The sequence below is a fragment of the Procambarus clarkii genome, chromosome 61 (assembly GCF_040958095.1).
Source record: "Procambarus clarkii isolate CNS0578487 chromosome 61, FALCON_Pclarkii_2.0, whole genome shotgun sequence".
NCBI lineage: Eukaryota > Metazoa > Arthropoda > Malacostraca > Decapoda > Cambaridae > Procambarus > Procambarus clarkii.
This window is the reverse complement of record NC_091210.1, coordinates 30,984,286-30,997,808: the sequence shown is the minus strand read 5'-3', so window position 1 is coordinate 30,997,808 and position 13,523 is coordinate 30,984,286.

Here is a 13,523-nt window from a genome sequence, read left to right as displayed (position 1 = left end):
TGTGTGGTGGTCGTCCCTGGTGTGTGGTGGTCGTCCCTGGTGTGTGGTGGTCGTCCCTGGTGTGTGGTGGTCGTCCCTGGTGTGGTTGGTCGTCACGGGTGTGTGGTGGTCGTCCCGGGTGTGTGGTGAGCGTCGCGGGTGTGTGGTGGTCGTCCCTGGTGTGTGGTGGTCGTCCCTGGTGTGTGGTGGTCGTCCCTGGTGTGTGGTGGTCGTCCCTGGTGTGTGGTGGTCGTCCCTGGTGTGTGGTGGTCGTCCCTGGTGTGTGGTGGTCGTCCCGGGTGTGTGGTGGTCGTCCCGGGTGTGTGGTGGTCGTCCCTGCTGTGTGGTGGTCGTCCCTGGTGTGTGGTGGTCGTCCCGGGTGTGTGGTGGTCGTCCCTGGTGTGTGGTGGTCGTCCCTGGTGTGTGGTGGTCGTCCCTGGTGTGTGGTGGTCGTCCCTGGTGTGTGGTGGTCGTCCCGGGTGTGTGGTGGTCGTCCCGGGTGTGTGGTGAGCGTCGCGGGTGTGTGGTGGTCGTCCCTGGTGTGTGGTGGTCGTCCCTGGTGTGTGGTGGTCGTCCCGGGTGTGTGTGTTCGTCCCGGGTGTGTGGTGGTCGTCCCGGGTGTGTGATGGTCGGTCCCGGGTGTGTGGTGGTCGTCCCTGGTGTGTGGTGGTCGTCCCTGGTGTGTGGTGGTCGTCCCGGGAGTGTGGTGGTCGTCCCTGGTGTGTGGTGGTCGTCCCGGGTGTGTGGTGGTCGTCCCTGGTGTGTGGTGGTCGTCCCTGGTGTGTGGTGTCGTCCCTGGTGTGTGGTGGTCGTCCCTGGTGTGTGGTGGTCGTCCCTGGTGTGTGGTGGTCGTCCCGGGTGTGTGGTGAGCGTCGCGGGGTGTGTGTGGTGGTCGTCCCTGGTGTGTGGTGGTCGTCCCTGGTGTGTGGTGGTCGTCCCTGGTGTGTGGTGGTCGTCCCTGGTGTGTGGTGGTCGTCCCTGGTGTGTGGTGGTCGTCCCTGGTGTGTGGTGGTCGTCCCGGGTGTGTGGTGGTCGTCCCGGGTGTGGTGAGCGTCGCGGGTGTGTGTGGTGGTCGTCCCGGGTGTGTGGTGGTCGTCCCTGGTGTGTGGTGGTCGTCCCGGGTGTGTGGTGGTCGTCCCTGGTGTGTGGTGGTCGTCCCTGGTGTGTGGTGGTCGTCCCTGGTGTGTGGTGGTCGTCCCTGGTGTGTGGTGGTCGTCCCTGGTGTGTGGTGGTCGTCCCTGGTGTGTGGTGGTCGTCCCTGGTGTGTGGTGGTCGTCCCGGGTGTGTGGTGGTCGTCCCTGGTGTGTGGTGGTCGTCCCTGGTGTGTGGTGGTCGTCCCGGGTGTGTGTGTGGTGGTCGTCCCTGGTGTGTGGTCGTCCCTGGTGTGTGGTGGTCGTCCCTGGTGTGTGGTGGTCGTCCCTGGTGTGTGGTGGTCGTCCCTGGAGTGTGGTGGTCGTCCCGGGTGTGTGGTGAGCGTCACGGGTGTGTGTGGTGGTCGTCCCTGGTGTGTGGTGGTCGTCCCTGGTGTGTGGTGGTCGTCCCTGGTGTGTGGTGGTCGTCCCTGGTGTGTGGTGGTCGTCCCTGGTGTGTGGTGGTCGTCCCTGGTGTGTGGTGGTCGTTCCTGGTGTGTGGTGGTCGTCCCTGGTGTGTGGTGGACGTCCCGGGTGTGTGGTGGTCGTCCCGGGTGTGTGGTGGTCGTCCCTGGTGTGTGGTGGTCGTCCCTGGTGTGTGGTGGTCGTCCCGGGTGTGTGGTGGTCGTCCCGGGTGTGTGGTGGTCGTCCCGGGTGTGTGATGGTGGTCCCGGGTGTGTGGTGGTCGTCCCTGGTGTGTGGTGGTCGTCCCGGGTGTGTGGTGGTCGTCCCCGGGTGTGTGGTGGTCGTCCCGGGTGTGTGGTGGTCGTCCCTGGTGTGTGGTGGTCGTCCCTGGTGTGTGGTGGTCGTCCCTGGTGTGGTGGTCGTCCCTGGTGTGTGGTGGTCGTCCCGGGTGTGTGGTGAGCGTCGCGGGGGTGTGTGTGGTGGTCGTCCCTGGTGTGTGGTGGTCGTCCCTGGTGTGTGGAGGTCGTCCCTGGTGTGTTGTGGTCGTCCCGGGTGTGTGGGTGGTCGTCCCGGGTGTGTGGTGGTCGTCCCGGGTGTGTGGTGGTCGTCCCTGGTGTGTGGAGGTCGTCCCTGGTGTGTGGTGGTCGTCCCGGGTGTGTGGTGGTCGTCCCGGGTGTGTGGTGGGTCGTCCCGGGTTGTGTGGTGGTCGTCCCTTGGTGTGTGGTGGTCGTCCCTGGTGTGTGGTGGTCGTCCCGGGTGTGTGGTGAGCGTCGCGGGTGTGTGGTTGGTCGTCCCTGGTGTGTGGTGGTCGTCCCTGGTGTGTGGGTGGTCGTCCCGGGTGCTGTGGTGAGCGTCGCGGGTGTGTGGTGGTCGTCCCTGGTGTGTGGTGGTGTCCCTGGTGTGTGGTGGTCGTCCCTGGTGTGTGGTGGTCGTCCCTGGTGTGTGGTGGTCGTCCCTGGTGTTGTGGTGGTCGTCCCTGCTGTGTGGTGGTCGTCCCTGGTGTGTGGTGGTCGTCCCGGGTGTGTGGTAGGTCGTCCCTGGTGTGTGGTGGTCGTCCCTGGTGTGTGGTGGTCGTCCCTGGTGTGTGGTGGTCGTCCCTGGTGTGTGGTGGTCGTCCCTGGGTGTGGGTGGTCGTCCCTGGTGTGTGGTGGTCGTCACCTGGTGTGTGGTGGTCGTCACGGGTGTGTGGGTGGTCGTCCGGGTGTGTGGTGAGCGTTTTTCTCGGGTGTGTGGTTGGTAGTCCCTGGTGTGTGGTGGTCGGTTCCCTGGTGTGTGGTGGTCGTCCCTGGCTGTGTGTTGTTCGTCCCTGGTGTTGTGGTGTCGTCCCTGGTGTGTGGTGGGTCGATACCTGGTGTGTGGTGTCGTAACGGGTGTGTGGTGGTTCGTCCCGGGTGATGTAGGTGAGCGTCGCGGGTGGTGGTGGTGTCCTTGGTGGTGGTGGTGTTCCCTGGTGTGTGGTGGTCGTCCCTGGTGTGTGGTGGTCGTCCATGGTGTGTGTGTCGGTCGATCCATGGTGTGTGGTGTCGTCCTGGGGTGCTGGTGGTCGTCCCGGGTGTGTGGTGGTAGTTCACGTGTGTGTGTTGGTCGGTCCCTGGCTGTTTGGTGGCTCTCGTCCTGGGTGTGGTGAGTCGTCACGGAGTGTGTGGTGGTCGGTCGTCCCCTGGTGTGTGTGTGCGTAGTCCCTGGTGTGTTGTGTTGTCACTGGTGTGTGGTGTTCGGCCTGACGTGTGTGGTGGTCGTCCCTGGGTGTGTGGTGGTCGTCCCTGCGGTGTGTGGTGTAGGTCCGGCTCCCTGGTTGTGTGGTGACGTACCGAGGTGTGTGGTGGTCGTCCCTGGGTGTGTGGTGGTCTTACCTCGGTGTGTGGTAGGTCGTCCCTAGGTGTGTGCGTGTTCGTCCCGGGGTTGTGGTGCGTTCGTCCCTTGGTGTGTGGTCGGTCGTCCCGGCGGTATGTGGATGGTGTACGGTCCCTGCGGTTGTGTGGTGGTCGTCCCTGGTATGTGCGTGGTCGTCACTGGTGTGTGCGTGGTCGCTCCCGGGAGTGGGTTGGTGGTCGTCCGGGAGGTGTGGTGAGTCGTTTCCCGCGGTGTGTGTGGTGGTCGTGCTCCCTGCGTGTGTGGTTGGTCGTCCCTGCGTGTGTTGGTGGTCGTTCCCTGTGTGTGTTGGTCGTCCGGTCGTGTGGTGGTGTCCCTGGTGTGTGGTGGTCGTCCCTGGTGTGTGGTGGTCGTCCCGGGTGTGTGGTGAGCGTCGCGGGTGTGTGTGGTGGTCGTCCCTGGTGTGTGGTGGTCGTCCCTGGTGTGTGGTGGTCGTCCCTGGTGTGTGGTGGTCGTCCCTGGTGTGTGGAGTCGTCCCTGGTGTGTGGTGGTCGTCCCTGGTGTGTGGTGGTCGTCCCGGTGTGTGGTGGTCGTCCCGGGTGTGGTGAGTCGTCGCGGGTGTGTGTGTGTGGTCGTCCCTGGTGTGTGGTGGTCGTCCCGGTGTGTGGTGGTCGTCCCGGTGTGTGGTGGTCGTCCCTGGTGTGTGGTGGTCGTCCCTGGTGTGTGGTGGTCGTCCCTGGTGTGTGGTGGTCGTCCCTGGTGTGTGGTGGTCGTCCCTGGGTGTGGTGGTCGTCCCGGGTGTGTGGTGGTCGTCCCTGGTGTGTGGTGGTCGTCCCTGTGGTGGTGGTCGTCCCGGTGTGTGGTGGCGTCGCGGGTGTGTGTGGTGGTCGTCCCTGGTGTGTGGTCGTCCCTGGTGTGTGGTGGTCGTCCCTGGTGTGTGGTGGTCGTCCCTGGTGTGTGGTGGTCGTCCCTGGAGTGTGGTGGTCGTCCCGGGTGTGTGGTGAGCGTCACGGGTGTGTGTGTGGTGGTCGTCCCTGGTGTGTGGTGGTCGTCCCTGGTGTGTGGTGGTTGTCCCTGGTGTGTGGTGGTCGTCCCTGGTGTGTGGTGGTCGTCCCTGGTGTGTGGTGGTCGTCCCTGCTGTGTGGTGGTCGTCCCTGGTGTGTGGTGGTCGTCCCGGGTGTGTGGTGGTCGTCCCGGTGTGTGGTGGTCGTCCCTGGTGTGTGGTGGTCGTCCCTGGTGTGTGGTGGTCGTCCCGGGTGTGTGTGGTCGTCCCTGGTGTGTGGTGGTCGTCCCTGGTGTGTGGTGGTCGTCCCTGGTGTGTGGTGGTCGTCCCTGGTATGTGGTGGTCGTCCCTGGTGTGTGGTGGTCGTCCCGGGTGTGTAGATGGTCGTCCCGGGTTGTGTGGTGAGCGTCGCGGGTGTGGGTGGTCGTCCCTGGTGTGTGGTGGTCGTCCCTGGGTGTGTGGTGGTCGTCCCTGGTGTGTGGTGGTCGTCCCTGGTGTGTGCGTGAGGTCGCCCCTGGTGTGTGGTGGTCGTCCCTGGTTGTGTTGTGGTGGTCGTCCCTGGGTGTGTGGTGGTCGTCCCGGGTGTGTGGTGGTCGTCCCGGGTGGGTGGTGGTCGTCCCTGGTGTGTGGTGGTCGTCCCTGGTGTGTGGTGGTCGTCCCTGGTGTGTGGTGATCGTCCCTGGTGTGTAGTGGTCGTCCCTGGTGTGTGGTGGTCGTCCCGGGTGTGTGGTGGTCGTCCCGGGTGTGTGGTGGTCGTCCCTGGTGTGTGGTGGTCGTCCCTGGTGTGTGGTGGTCGTCCCGGGTGTTGTGGTGAGTCGTCGCCTGGTGTATGTGGGTGGTCGTCCCTGTGTGTGTGTTGTCGTCCCTGGTGTGTGGTGGTCGTCCCTGGTGTGTGGTGGTCGTCCCTGGAGTGTGGTGGTCGTCCCGGGTGTGTGGTCGTCACGGTGTGTGTGTGGTGGTCGTCCCGGTGTGTGGTGGTCGTCCTGGTGTGTGGTGGTTGTCCCTGGTGTGTGGTGGTCGTCCCTGGTGTGTGGTGGTCGTCCCTGGTGTGTGGTGGTCGTCCCTGCTGTGTGGTGGTCGTCCCTGGTGTGTGGTGGTCGTCCCGGTGTGTGGTGGTCGTCCCGGGTGTGTGGTGGTCGTCCCTGGTGTGTGGTGGTCGTCCCTGGTGTGTGGTGTCGTCCGGTGTGTGTGTGGTCGTCCCTGGTGTGTGGTGGTCGTCCCTGGTGTGTGGTGGTCGTCCCTGGTGTGTGGTGGTCGTCCCTGGTATGTGGTGGTCGTCCCTGGTGTGTGGTGGTCGTCCCGGGTGTGTGGTGGTCGTCCCGGGTGTGTGGTGAGCGTCGCGGGTGTGTGGTGGTCGTCCCTGTGTGTGGTGGTCGTCCCTGGTGTGTGGTGGTCGTCCCTGGTGTGTGGTGGTCGTCCTGGTGTGTGGTGGTCGTCCCTGGTGTGTGGTGGTCGTCCCTGGTGTGTGGTGGTCGTCCCTGGTGTGTGGTGGTCGTCCCGGTGTGTGGTGGTCGTCCCTGCTGTGTGGTGGTCGTCCCTGGTGTGTGGTGGTCGTCCCTGGTGTGTGGTGGTCGTCCCTGGTGTGTGGTGTCGTCCCTGGTGTGTGTGGTCGTCCCTGGTGTGTGGTGGTCGTCCCGGGTGTGGTGGTCGTCCCGGTGTGTGGTGGTCGTCCCTGGTGTGTGGTGGTCGTCCCTGGTGTGTGGTGGTCGTCCCGGTGTGTGGTGAGCGTCGCGGTGTGTGGTGGTCGTCCCTGGTGTGTGGTGGTCGTCCCGGGTGTGTGGTGGCGTCGCGGTGTGTGGTGGTCGTCCCTGGTGTGTGGTGGTCGTCCCTGGTGTGGTGGTGTCGTCCCTGGTGTGTGGTGGTCGTCCCTGGTGTGTGGTGGTCGTCCCTGGTGTCTGGTGGTCGTCCCTGCTGTGTGGTGGTCGTCCCTGGTGTGTGGTGGTCGTCCCGGGTGTGGTGGCGTCCCTGGTGTGTGGTGGTCGTCCCTGGTGTGTGGTGGTCGTCCCTGGTGTGTGGTGGTCGTCCCTGGTGTGTGGTGGTCGTCCCTGGTGTGTGGTGGTCGTCCCTGGTGTGTGTGGTCGTCCCTGGTGTGTGGTGGTCGTCCGGGTGTGTGGTGGTCGTCCCGGTGTGTGGTGAGCGTCGCGGGTGTGTGGTGGTCGTCCCTGGTGTGTGGTGGTCGTCCCTGGTGTGTGGTGGTCGTCCCTGGTGTGTGGTGGTCGTCCCTGGTGTGGTGGTCGTCCCTGGTGTGTGGTGGTCGTCCCTGGTGTGTGGTGGTCGTCCCGGTGTGTGGTGGTCGTCCCGGGTGTGTGGTGGTCGTCCCTGTGTGTGGTGGTCGTCCCTGGTGTGTGGTGGTCGTCCCGGTGTGTGGTGGTCGTCCCTGGTGTGTGGTGGTCGTCCCTGGTGTGTGGTGGTCGTCCCTGGTGTGTGGTGGTCGTCCCTGGTGTGTGGTGTCGTCCCGGGTGTGTGGTGGTCGTCCCGGTGTGTGGTGAGTCGTCCCGGGTGTGTGGTGGTCGTCCCTGGTGTGTGGTGGTCGTCCCTGGTGTGTGGTGGTCGTCCCGGTGTGTGGTGTCGTCCCGGTGTGTGGTGGTCGTCCCGGTGTGTGTGGTGGTCCCGGGTGTGTGGTGGTCGTCCCTGGTGTGTGGTGGTCGTCCCTGGTGTGTGGTGGTCGTCCCGGGGTGTGGTGGTCGTCCCTGGTGTGTGGTGGTCGTCCCTGGTGTGTGGTGGTCGTCCCTGGTGTGTGGTGGTCGTCCCTGTGTGTGGTGGTCGTCCCTGGTGTGTGGTGGTCGTCCCTGGTGTGTGGTGGTCGTCCCTGGTGTGTGGTGGTCGTCCCGGGTGTGTGGTGGCGTCCCGGGTGTGTGTGGTGGTCGTCCCTGGTGTGTGGTGGTCGTCCCTGGTGTGTGGTGGTCGTCCCTGGTGTGTGGTGGTCGTCCCGGTGTGTGGTGGTCGTCCGGTGTGGTGAGCGTCGCGGTGTGTGTGTGGTGTCGTCCCTGGTGTGTGGTGGTCGTCCCGGTGTGTGGTGGTCGTCCCTGGTGTGTGGTGGTCGTCCCTGGTGTGTGGTGGTCGTCCCTGGTGTGGTGGTCGTCCCTGGTGTGTGGTGGTCGTCCCTGGTGTGTGGTGGTCGTCCCTGGTGTGTGGTGGTCGTCCCTGGTGTGTGGTGGTCGTCCCGGGTGTGTGGTGGTCGTCCCTGGTGTGTGGTGGTCGTCCCTGGGTGTGGTGGTCGTCCCGGTGTGTGTGGTGGTCGTCCCTGGTGTGTGGTCGTCCCTGGTGTGTGGTGGTCGTCCCTGGTGTGTGGTGGTCGTCCCTGTGTGTGGTGGTCGTCCCTGGTGTGTGGTGGTCGTCCCGGGTGTGTGGTGAGCGTCCGGTGTGTGGTGGTCGTCCCTGGTGTGTGGTGGTCGTCCCTGGTGTGTGGTGGTCGTCCCTGGTGTGTGGTGGTCGTCCCTGGGTGTGTGTGTGGTGGTCGTCCCTGTGTGTGGTGGTCGTCCCTGGTGTGTGGTGGTCGTCCCTGGTGTGTGGTGGTCGTCCCGGGTGTGTGGTGGTCGTCCCGGTGTGTGGTGGTCGTCCCTGGTGTGTGGTGGTCGTCCCTGGTGTGTGGTGGTCGTCCCGGTGTGTGGTGGTCGTCCCGGGTGTGGTGGTCGTCCCGGGTGTGTGTGGTGGTCCCGGTGTGTGGTGGTCGTCCCTGGTGTGTGTGGTCGTCCCGGGTGTGTGGTGGTCGTCCCGGTGTGTGGTGGTCGTCCCGGGTGTGTGGTGGTCGTCCCTGGTGTGTGGTGGTCGTCCCTGGTGTGGTGGTCGTCCCTGGTGTGTGGTGGTCGTCCCGGTGTGTGGTGGTCGTCCCTGGTGTGTGGTGGTCGTCCCGGTGTGTGGTGGTCGTCCCGGGTGTGTGGTGGTCGTCCCTGGTGTGTGGAGGTCGTCCCTGGTGTGTGGTCGTCCCGGTGTGTGGTGGTCGTCCCGGGTGTGGTGGTGTCGTCCCGGTGTGTGGTGGTCGTCCCTGTGTGTGGTGTCGTCCCTGGTGTGTGGTGGTCGTCCCGGGTGTGGTGAGCGTCGCGGGTGTGTGGTGGTCGTCCCTGGTGTGTGGTGGTCGTCCCTGGTGTGTGGTGGTCGTCCCGGTGTGTGGTGGCGTCGCGGGTGTGTGGTGGTCGTCCCTGGTGTGTGGTGGTCGTCCCTGGTGTGTGGTGGTCGTCCCTGGTGTGTGGTGGTCGTCCCTGGTGTGTGGTGGTCGTCCCTGTGTGTGGTGGTCGTCCCTGGTGTGTGGTGGTCGTCCCGGTGTGTGGTGGTCGTCCCTGGTGTGTGGTGGTCGTCCCTGGTGTGTGGTGGTCGTCCCTGGTGTGTGGTGGTCGTCCCTGGTGTGTGGTGGTCGTCCCTGGTGTGTGGTGGTCGTCCCTGGTGTGTGGTGGTCGTCCCTGGTGTGTGGTGGTCGTCCGGTGTGTGGTGGTCGTCCCGGTGTGTGGTGAGCGTCGCGGGTGTGTGGTGGTCGTCCCTGGTGTGTGGTGGTCGTCCCTGGTGTGTGGTGGTCGTCCCTGGTGTGTGGTGTCGTCCCTGGTGTGTGGTGGTCGTCCCTGGTGTGTGGTGGTCGTCCCGGGTGTGTGGTGGTCGTCCCGGTGTGTGGTGGTCGTCCCTGTGTGTGGTGGTCGTCCCTGGTGTGTGGTGGTCGTCCCTGTGTGTGGTGGTCGTCCCTGGTGTGTGGTGGTCGTCCCTGGTGTGTGGTGGTCGTCCCTGGTGTGTGGTGGTCGTCCCTGGTGTGTGGTGGTCGTCCCGGTGTGTGTGGTGTCCCTGGTGTGGTGGTCGTCCCTGGTGTGTGGTGGTCGTCCCTGGTGTGTGGTGGTCGTCCCTGGTGTGTGGTGGTCGTCCCTGGTGTGTGGTGGTCGTCCCGGGTGTGTGGTGAGCGTCGCGGGTGTGTGTGGTGGTCGTCCCTGGTGTGTGGTGTCGTCCCGGTGTGTGGTGGTTCGTCCCCTGGTGTGTGGTGGTCGTCCCTGGGGTGTGGTGGTCGTCCTGGTGTGTGGTGGTCGTCCCTGGTGTGTGGTGGTCGTCCACGGGTGTGTGGTGGTCGTCCCGGGTGTGGTGAGCGTCGCGGGTGTGTGTGTGTGGTCGTCCCTGGTGTGTGGTGGTCGTCCCGGGTGTGTGGTGGTCGTCCCTGGTGTGTGGTGGTCGTCCCTGGTGTGTGGTGGTCGTCCCTGGTGTGTGGTGGTCGTCCCTGTGTGTGGTGGTCGTCCCTGGTGTGTGGTGGTCGTCCCTGGTGTGTGGTGTGTTCGTCCCTGTGTGTGGTGGTCGTCCCGGGTGTGTGGTGGTTCGTCCCGGGTGTGTGGTGATGGTCGGACCCGGGGTGTGGTGGTATCGTCCCTGGTGTGTTGTGGTGGTACGTCCCTGTGTTGTGTGGTCACGTCCCTGGTGGGTGGTGGTCGTCCACTGGTGTGTGGGTGGTCGTCCCTGTGTGTTGGTGGCTCGTCCCATAGGGTTGGTGGTGGTCGTCCCGGGTGGTGTGGTGAGTCGTCACGGGTGTGTGTGTGGTGGTCGTCCCCTGGTGTGTGGTGGGTCGTCCCTGGTGTGTGGTGGTTGTCCCGGGTGTGGTGGTGGTCGTCCACTGGTGTGTGGTGGTCGTCCCTGGTGTGTTGTGGTCAGTCCCTGGCTGTGTGGTGGTGTCCATGGTGTGTGGTGGTCGTCCTGGTGGTGTTGGTCGGTCGTCCCGGGTGTGTGGTGAGGTCGTCCGGGTGTGTGGTGGTCGCTCCCCTGTGTGTGGTGTTCGTCCCTGGTGTTTGGTGGTCGTCCCCGGGGGTGTGTGTTCGTCAGGGTGCGTCGTGGTCGTCCGGGGTGTGATGGTCGGTCCCGGGTGTGTGGTGGTCGTACCCTGGTGTGTGGTGGTCACTGGTCCGTGGGTGGTCAGTAACGGTGAGTGCTGGTGGTCGTAACCTGGTGTGTGGTGGTCGTCCCCGGGTGTGCTGGTGGTCGTCCTGGGTGGTGGTCGTCAAATGGTGTGTGGTGGGTCGTCCGGTGTGTGGTGGTCGTCCTGGTGTGTGGTGGTCGTCCCTGGTGTGTGGTGGTCGTCCTGGGTGTGTGTGGTGGTCGTCCTGGTGGGTGGATGTTACGTCCCTAGGGGTGTGGTGGTCGTCCGGGTGTGTGGTGGTACCGTCCCCGGTGTGTGGTGGTCGTCCCTGCTGTGTGGTGGTCGTCCACCTGCGTGTGTGGTGTGTCGTCACGCTGGTTGTGTGGTGGTCGTCCTGGTGTGTGGTGGTCGTCCCTGGTGTGTGAGTGGATCGTCCCTGGTGGGTGGTAGTGGTCGTCCCCTGGTGTGTGGTGGTCGTCCCGGGTTGTGTGGTGGTCGTCCCGGGTGGGTGGTGAGTCGTCGCCGGGTGTGTGGTGGTCGTTCCCTGTGTGTTGGTGGTCGTCCCTGGTGTGTGGTGATGCGTCCCGGGGTGTGGTGGTCGTCCCGGGTGTGTGGTGGTCGTCCCGGTGGTGTGGTGGTCGTCCGGGTGTGTGGTGGTCGTCCCTGGTGTGTGGTGGTCGTCCCGGGTGTGTGGTGGTCGTCACGGTGTGTGTGGTGGTCGTCCCTGGTGTGGTGGGTCGTCCCTGGTGTGTGGTGGTTGTCCCTGGTGTGTGGTGGTCGTCCCTGGTGTGTGGTGGTCGTCCCTGGTGTGTGGTGGTCGTCCCTGCTGTGTGGTGGTCGTCCCTGGTGTGTGGTGGTCGTCCCGGTGTGTGGTGGTCGTCCGGGTGTGTGGTGGTCGTCCCTGGTGTGTGGTGGTCGTCCCTGGTGTGTGGTGGTCGTCCCGGTGTGTGGTGGTCGTCCCTGGTGTGTGGTGGTCGTCCCTGGTGTGTGGTGGTCGTCCCTGGTGTGTGGTGGTCGTCCCTGGTATGTGGTGGTCGTCCCTGGTGTGTGGTGGTCGTCCCGGTGTGTGGTGGTCGTCCCGGTGTGTGGTGAGCGTCCGGTGTGTGTGGTCGTCCCTGGTGTGTGGTGGTCGTCCCTGGTGTGTGGTGGTCGTCCCTGGTGTGTGGTGGTCGTCCCTGGTGTGTGGTGGTCGTCCCTGGTGTGTGGTGGTCGTCCCTGGTGTGTGGTGGTCGTCCCTGGTGTGTGGTGGTCGTCCCGGTGTGTGGTGGTCGTCCCTGCTGTGTGGTGGTCGTCCCTGGTGTGTGGTGGTCGTCCCTGGTGTGTGGTGGTCGTCCCTGGTGTGTGGTGGTCGTCCTGGTGTGTGTGGTCGTCCCTGGTGTGTGGTGGTCGTCCCGGTGTGTGGTGGTCGTCCGGGTGTGTGGTGGTCGTCCCTGTGTGTGGTGGTCGTCCCTGTGTGTGGTGGTCGTCCGGTGTGTGGTGAGCGTCGCGGGTGTGTGGTGGTCGTCCCTGGTGTGTGGTGGTCGTCCCGGGTGTGTGGTGAGCGTCGCGGTGTGTGGTGGTCGTCCCTGGTGTGTGGTGGTCGTCCCTGGTGGGTGGTGGTCGTCCCTGGTGTGTGGTGGTCGTCCCTGGTGTGTGGTGGTCGTCCCTGGTGTCTGGTGGTCGTCCCTGCGTGTGTGTGGTCGTCCCTGCTGTGTGGTGGTCGTCCCGGGTGTGTGGTGCGTCCTGGTGTGTGGTGGTCGTTCCTGGTTGTGTGGTGGGTCAGTTCCCTGGTGTGTTGGTGGTCGTCACCTGGTGTGTGGTGGTCGTCCATGGTGTGTGATGTGGTCGTCCCTGGTGTGTGGTGTTTCCGTCCTGGTCTCGTTGTGGTGGTCCGTCACGGGTGCTGTGGTGGTCGTCCCGGGTGTGTGGTAGAGCGTCGCGGCGTGTGTGGTGGTCGTCCCTGGTGTGTGGTGGTCGTCCTGGTGTGTGGGTGGTCGTCCCTGGTGTGTGGTGGTCGTCCCTGGTGTGTGGTGGTCGTCCCTGGTGTGTGGTGGTCGTACCCTGGTGTGTGGTGGTCGTCCCTGGTGTGTGGTGGTCGTCCCTGGTGTGTGGTGGTCGTCCCGGGTGTGTGGTGGTCGTCCCTGGTGTGTGGTGGTCGTCCCTGGTGTGTGGTGGTCGTCCCGGGTGTGTGGTGAGTCGTCCCTGGTGTGTGGTGGTCGTCCCTGGTGTGTGGTGGTCGTCCCTGGTGTGTGGTGGTCGTCCCTGGTGTGTGGTGGTCGTTCCCGGGTGTGTGGTGGTCGTCCCGGGTGTGTGGTGAGCGTCGCGGGTGTGTGGTGGTCGTCCCTGGTGTGTGGTGGTCGTCCCTGGTGTGTGGTGGTCGTCCCTGGGTGTGTGTGGTGTTCGTCATGGGTGTGTGGTGGTCCGTCCCGGGTGTGTGATGGTGGTCCCGGGTGTGTGGTGGTCGTCCCTGGTGTGTGGTGGTCGTCCCTGGTGTGTGGTGGTCGTCCGCGGTGTGTGGTGGTCGTCCACTGGTGTGTGGTGGTCGTCCCGGTGTGTGTGGTTGGTCGTCCCTGGTGTGTGGTGGTCGTCCCTGGTGTGTGGTGGTCGTCCCTGGTGTGTGGTGGTCGTCCCTGGTGTGTGGTGGTCGTCCCTGGTGTGTGGTGGTCGTCCCTGGGTGTGTGGTGGTCGTCCGGGGTGTGTGTGGTGGTCGTCCCTGGTGTGTGGTGGTCGTCCCTGGTGTGTGGTGGTCGTCCCTGGTGTGTGGTGGTCGTCCCTGGTGTGTGGTGGTCGTCCCTGGTGTGTGGTGGTCGTCCCTGGTGTGTGGTGGTCGTCCCGGGTGTGTGGTGAGCGTCGCGGGTGTGTGTGTGTGGTCGTCCCTGGTGGGTGTGGTCGTCCCTGGTGTGTGGTGGTCGTCCCTGGGTGTGTGGTGTGCGTCCCTGGTGTGTGGTGGTCGTCCCTGGTGTGTGGTGGTCGTCCCTGGTGTGTGGTGGTCGTCCTGGTGTGTGGTGGTCGTCCCTGGTGTGTGGTGGTCGTCCCTGGTGTGTGGTGGTCGTCCCGGGTGTGTGGTGGTCGTCCCTGGTGTGTGGTGGTCGTCCCTGGTGTGTGGTGGTCGTCCCGGTGTGAGTGTGGTGGTCGTCCCTGGTTGTGGTGGTCGTCCCTGGTGTGTGGTGGTCGTCCCTGGTGTGTGGTGGTCGTCCATCTGTGTGTGGTGGTCGTCCCTGGATGTGTGGTGGTCGTCCCGGTGTTGTGTGTGAGTCGTCACGGGTGTGTGTGGTGGTCGTCCCTGGTGTGTGGTGGTCGTCCCTGGTGTGTGGTGGTCGTCCCTGGTGTGTGGTGGTCGTCCTGGTGTGGTGTCGTCCCTGGTGTGTGGTGGTCGTTCCTGGTGTGTGGTGTCGTCCCT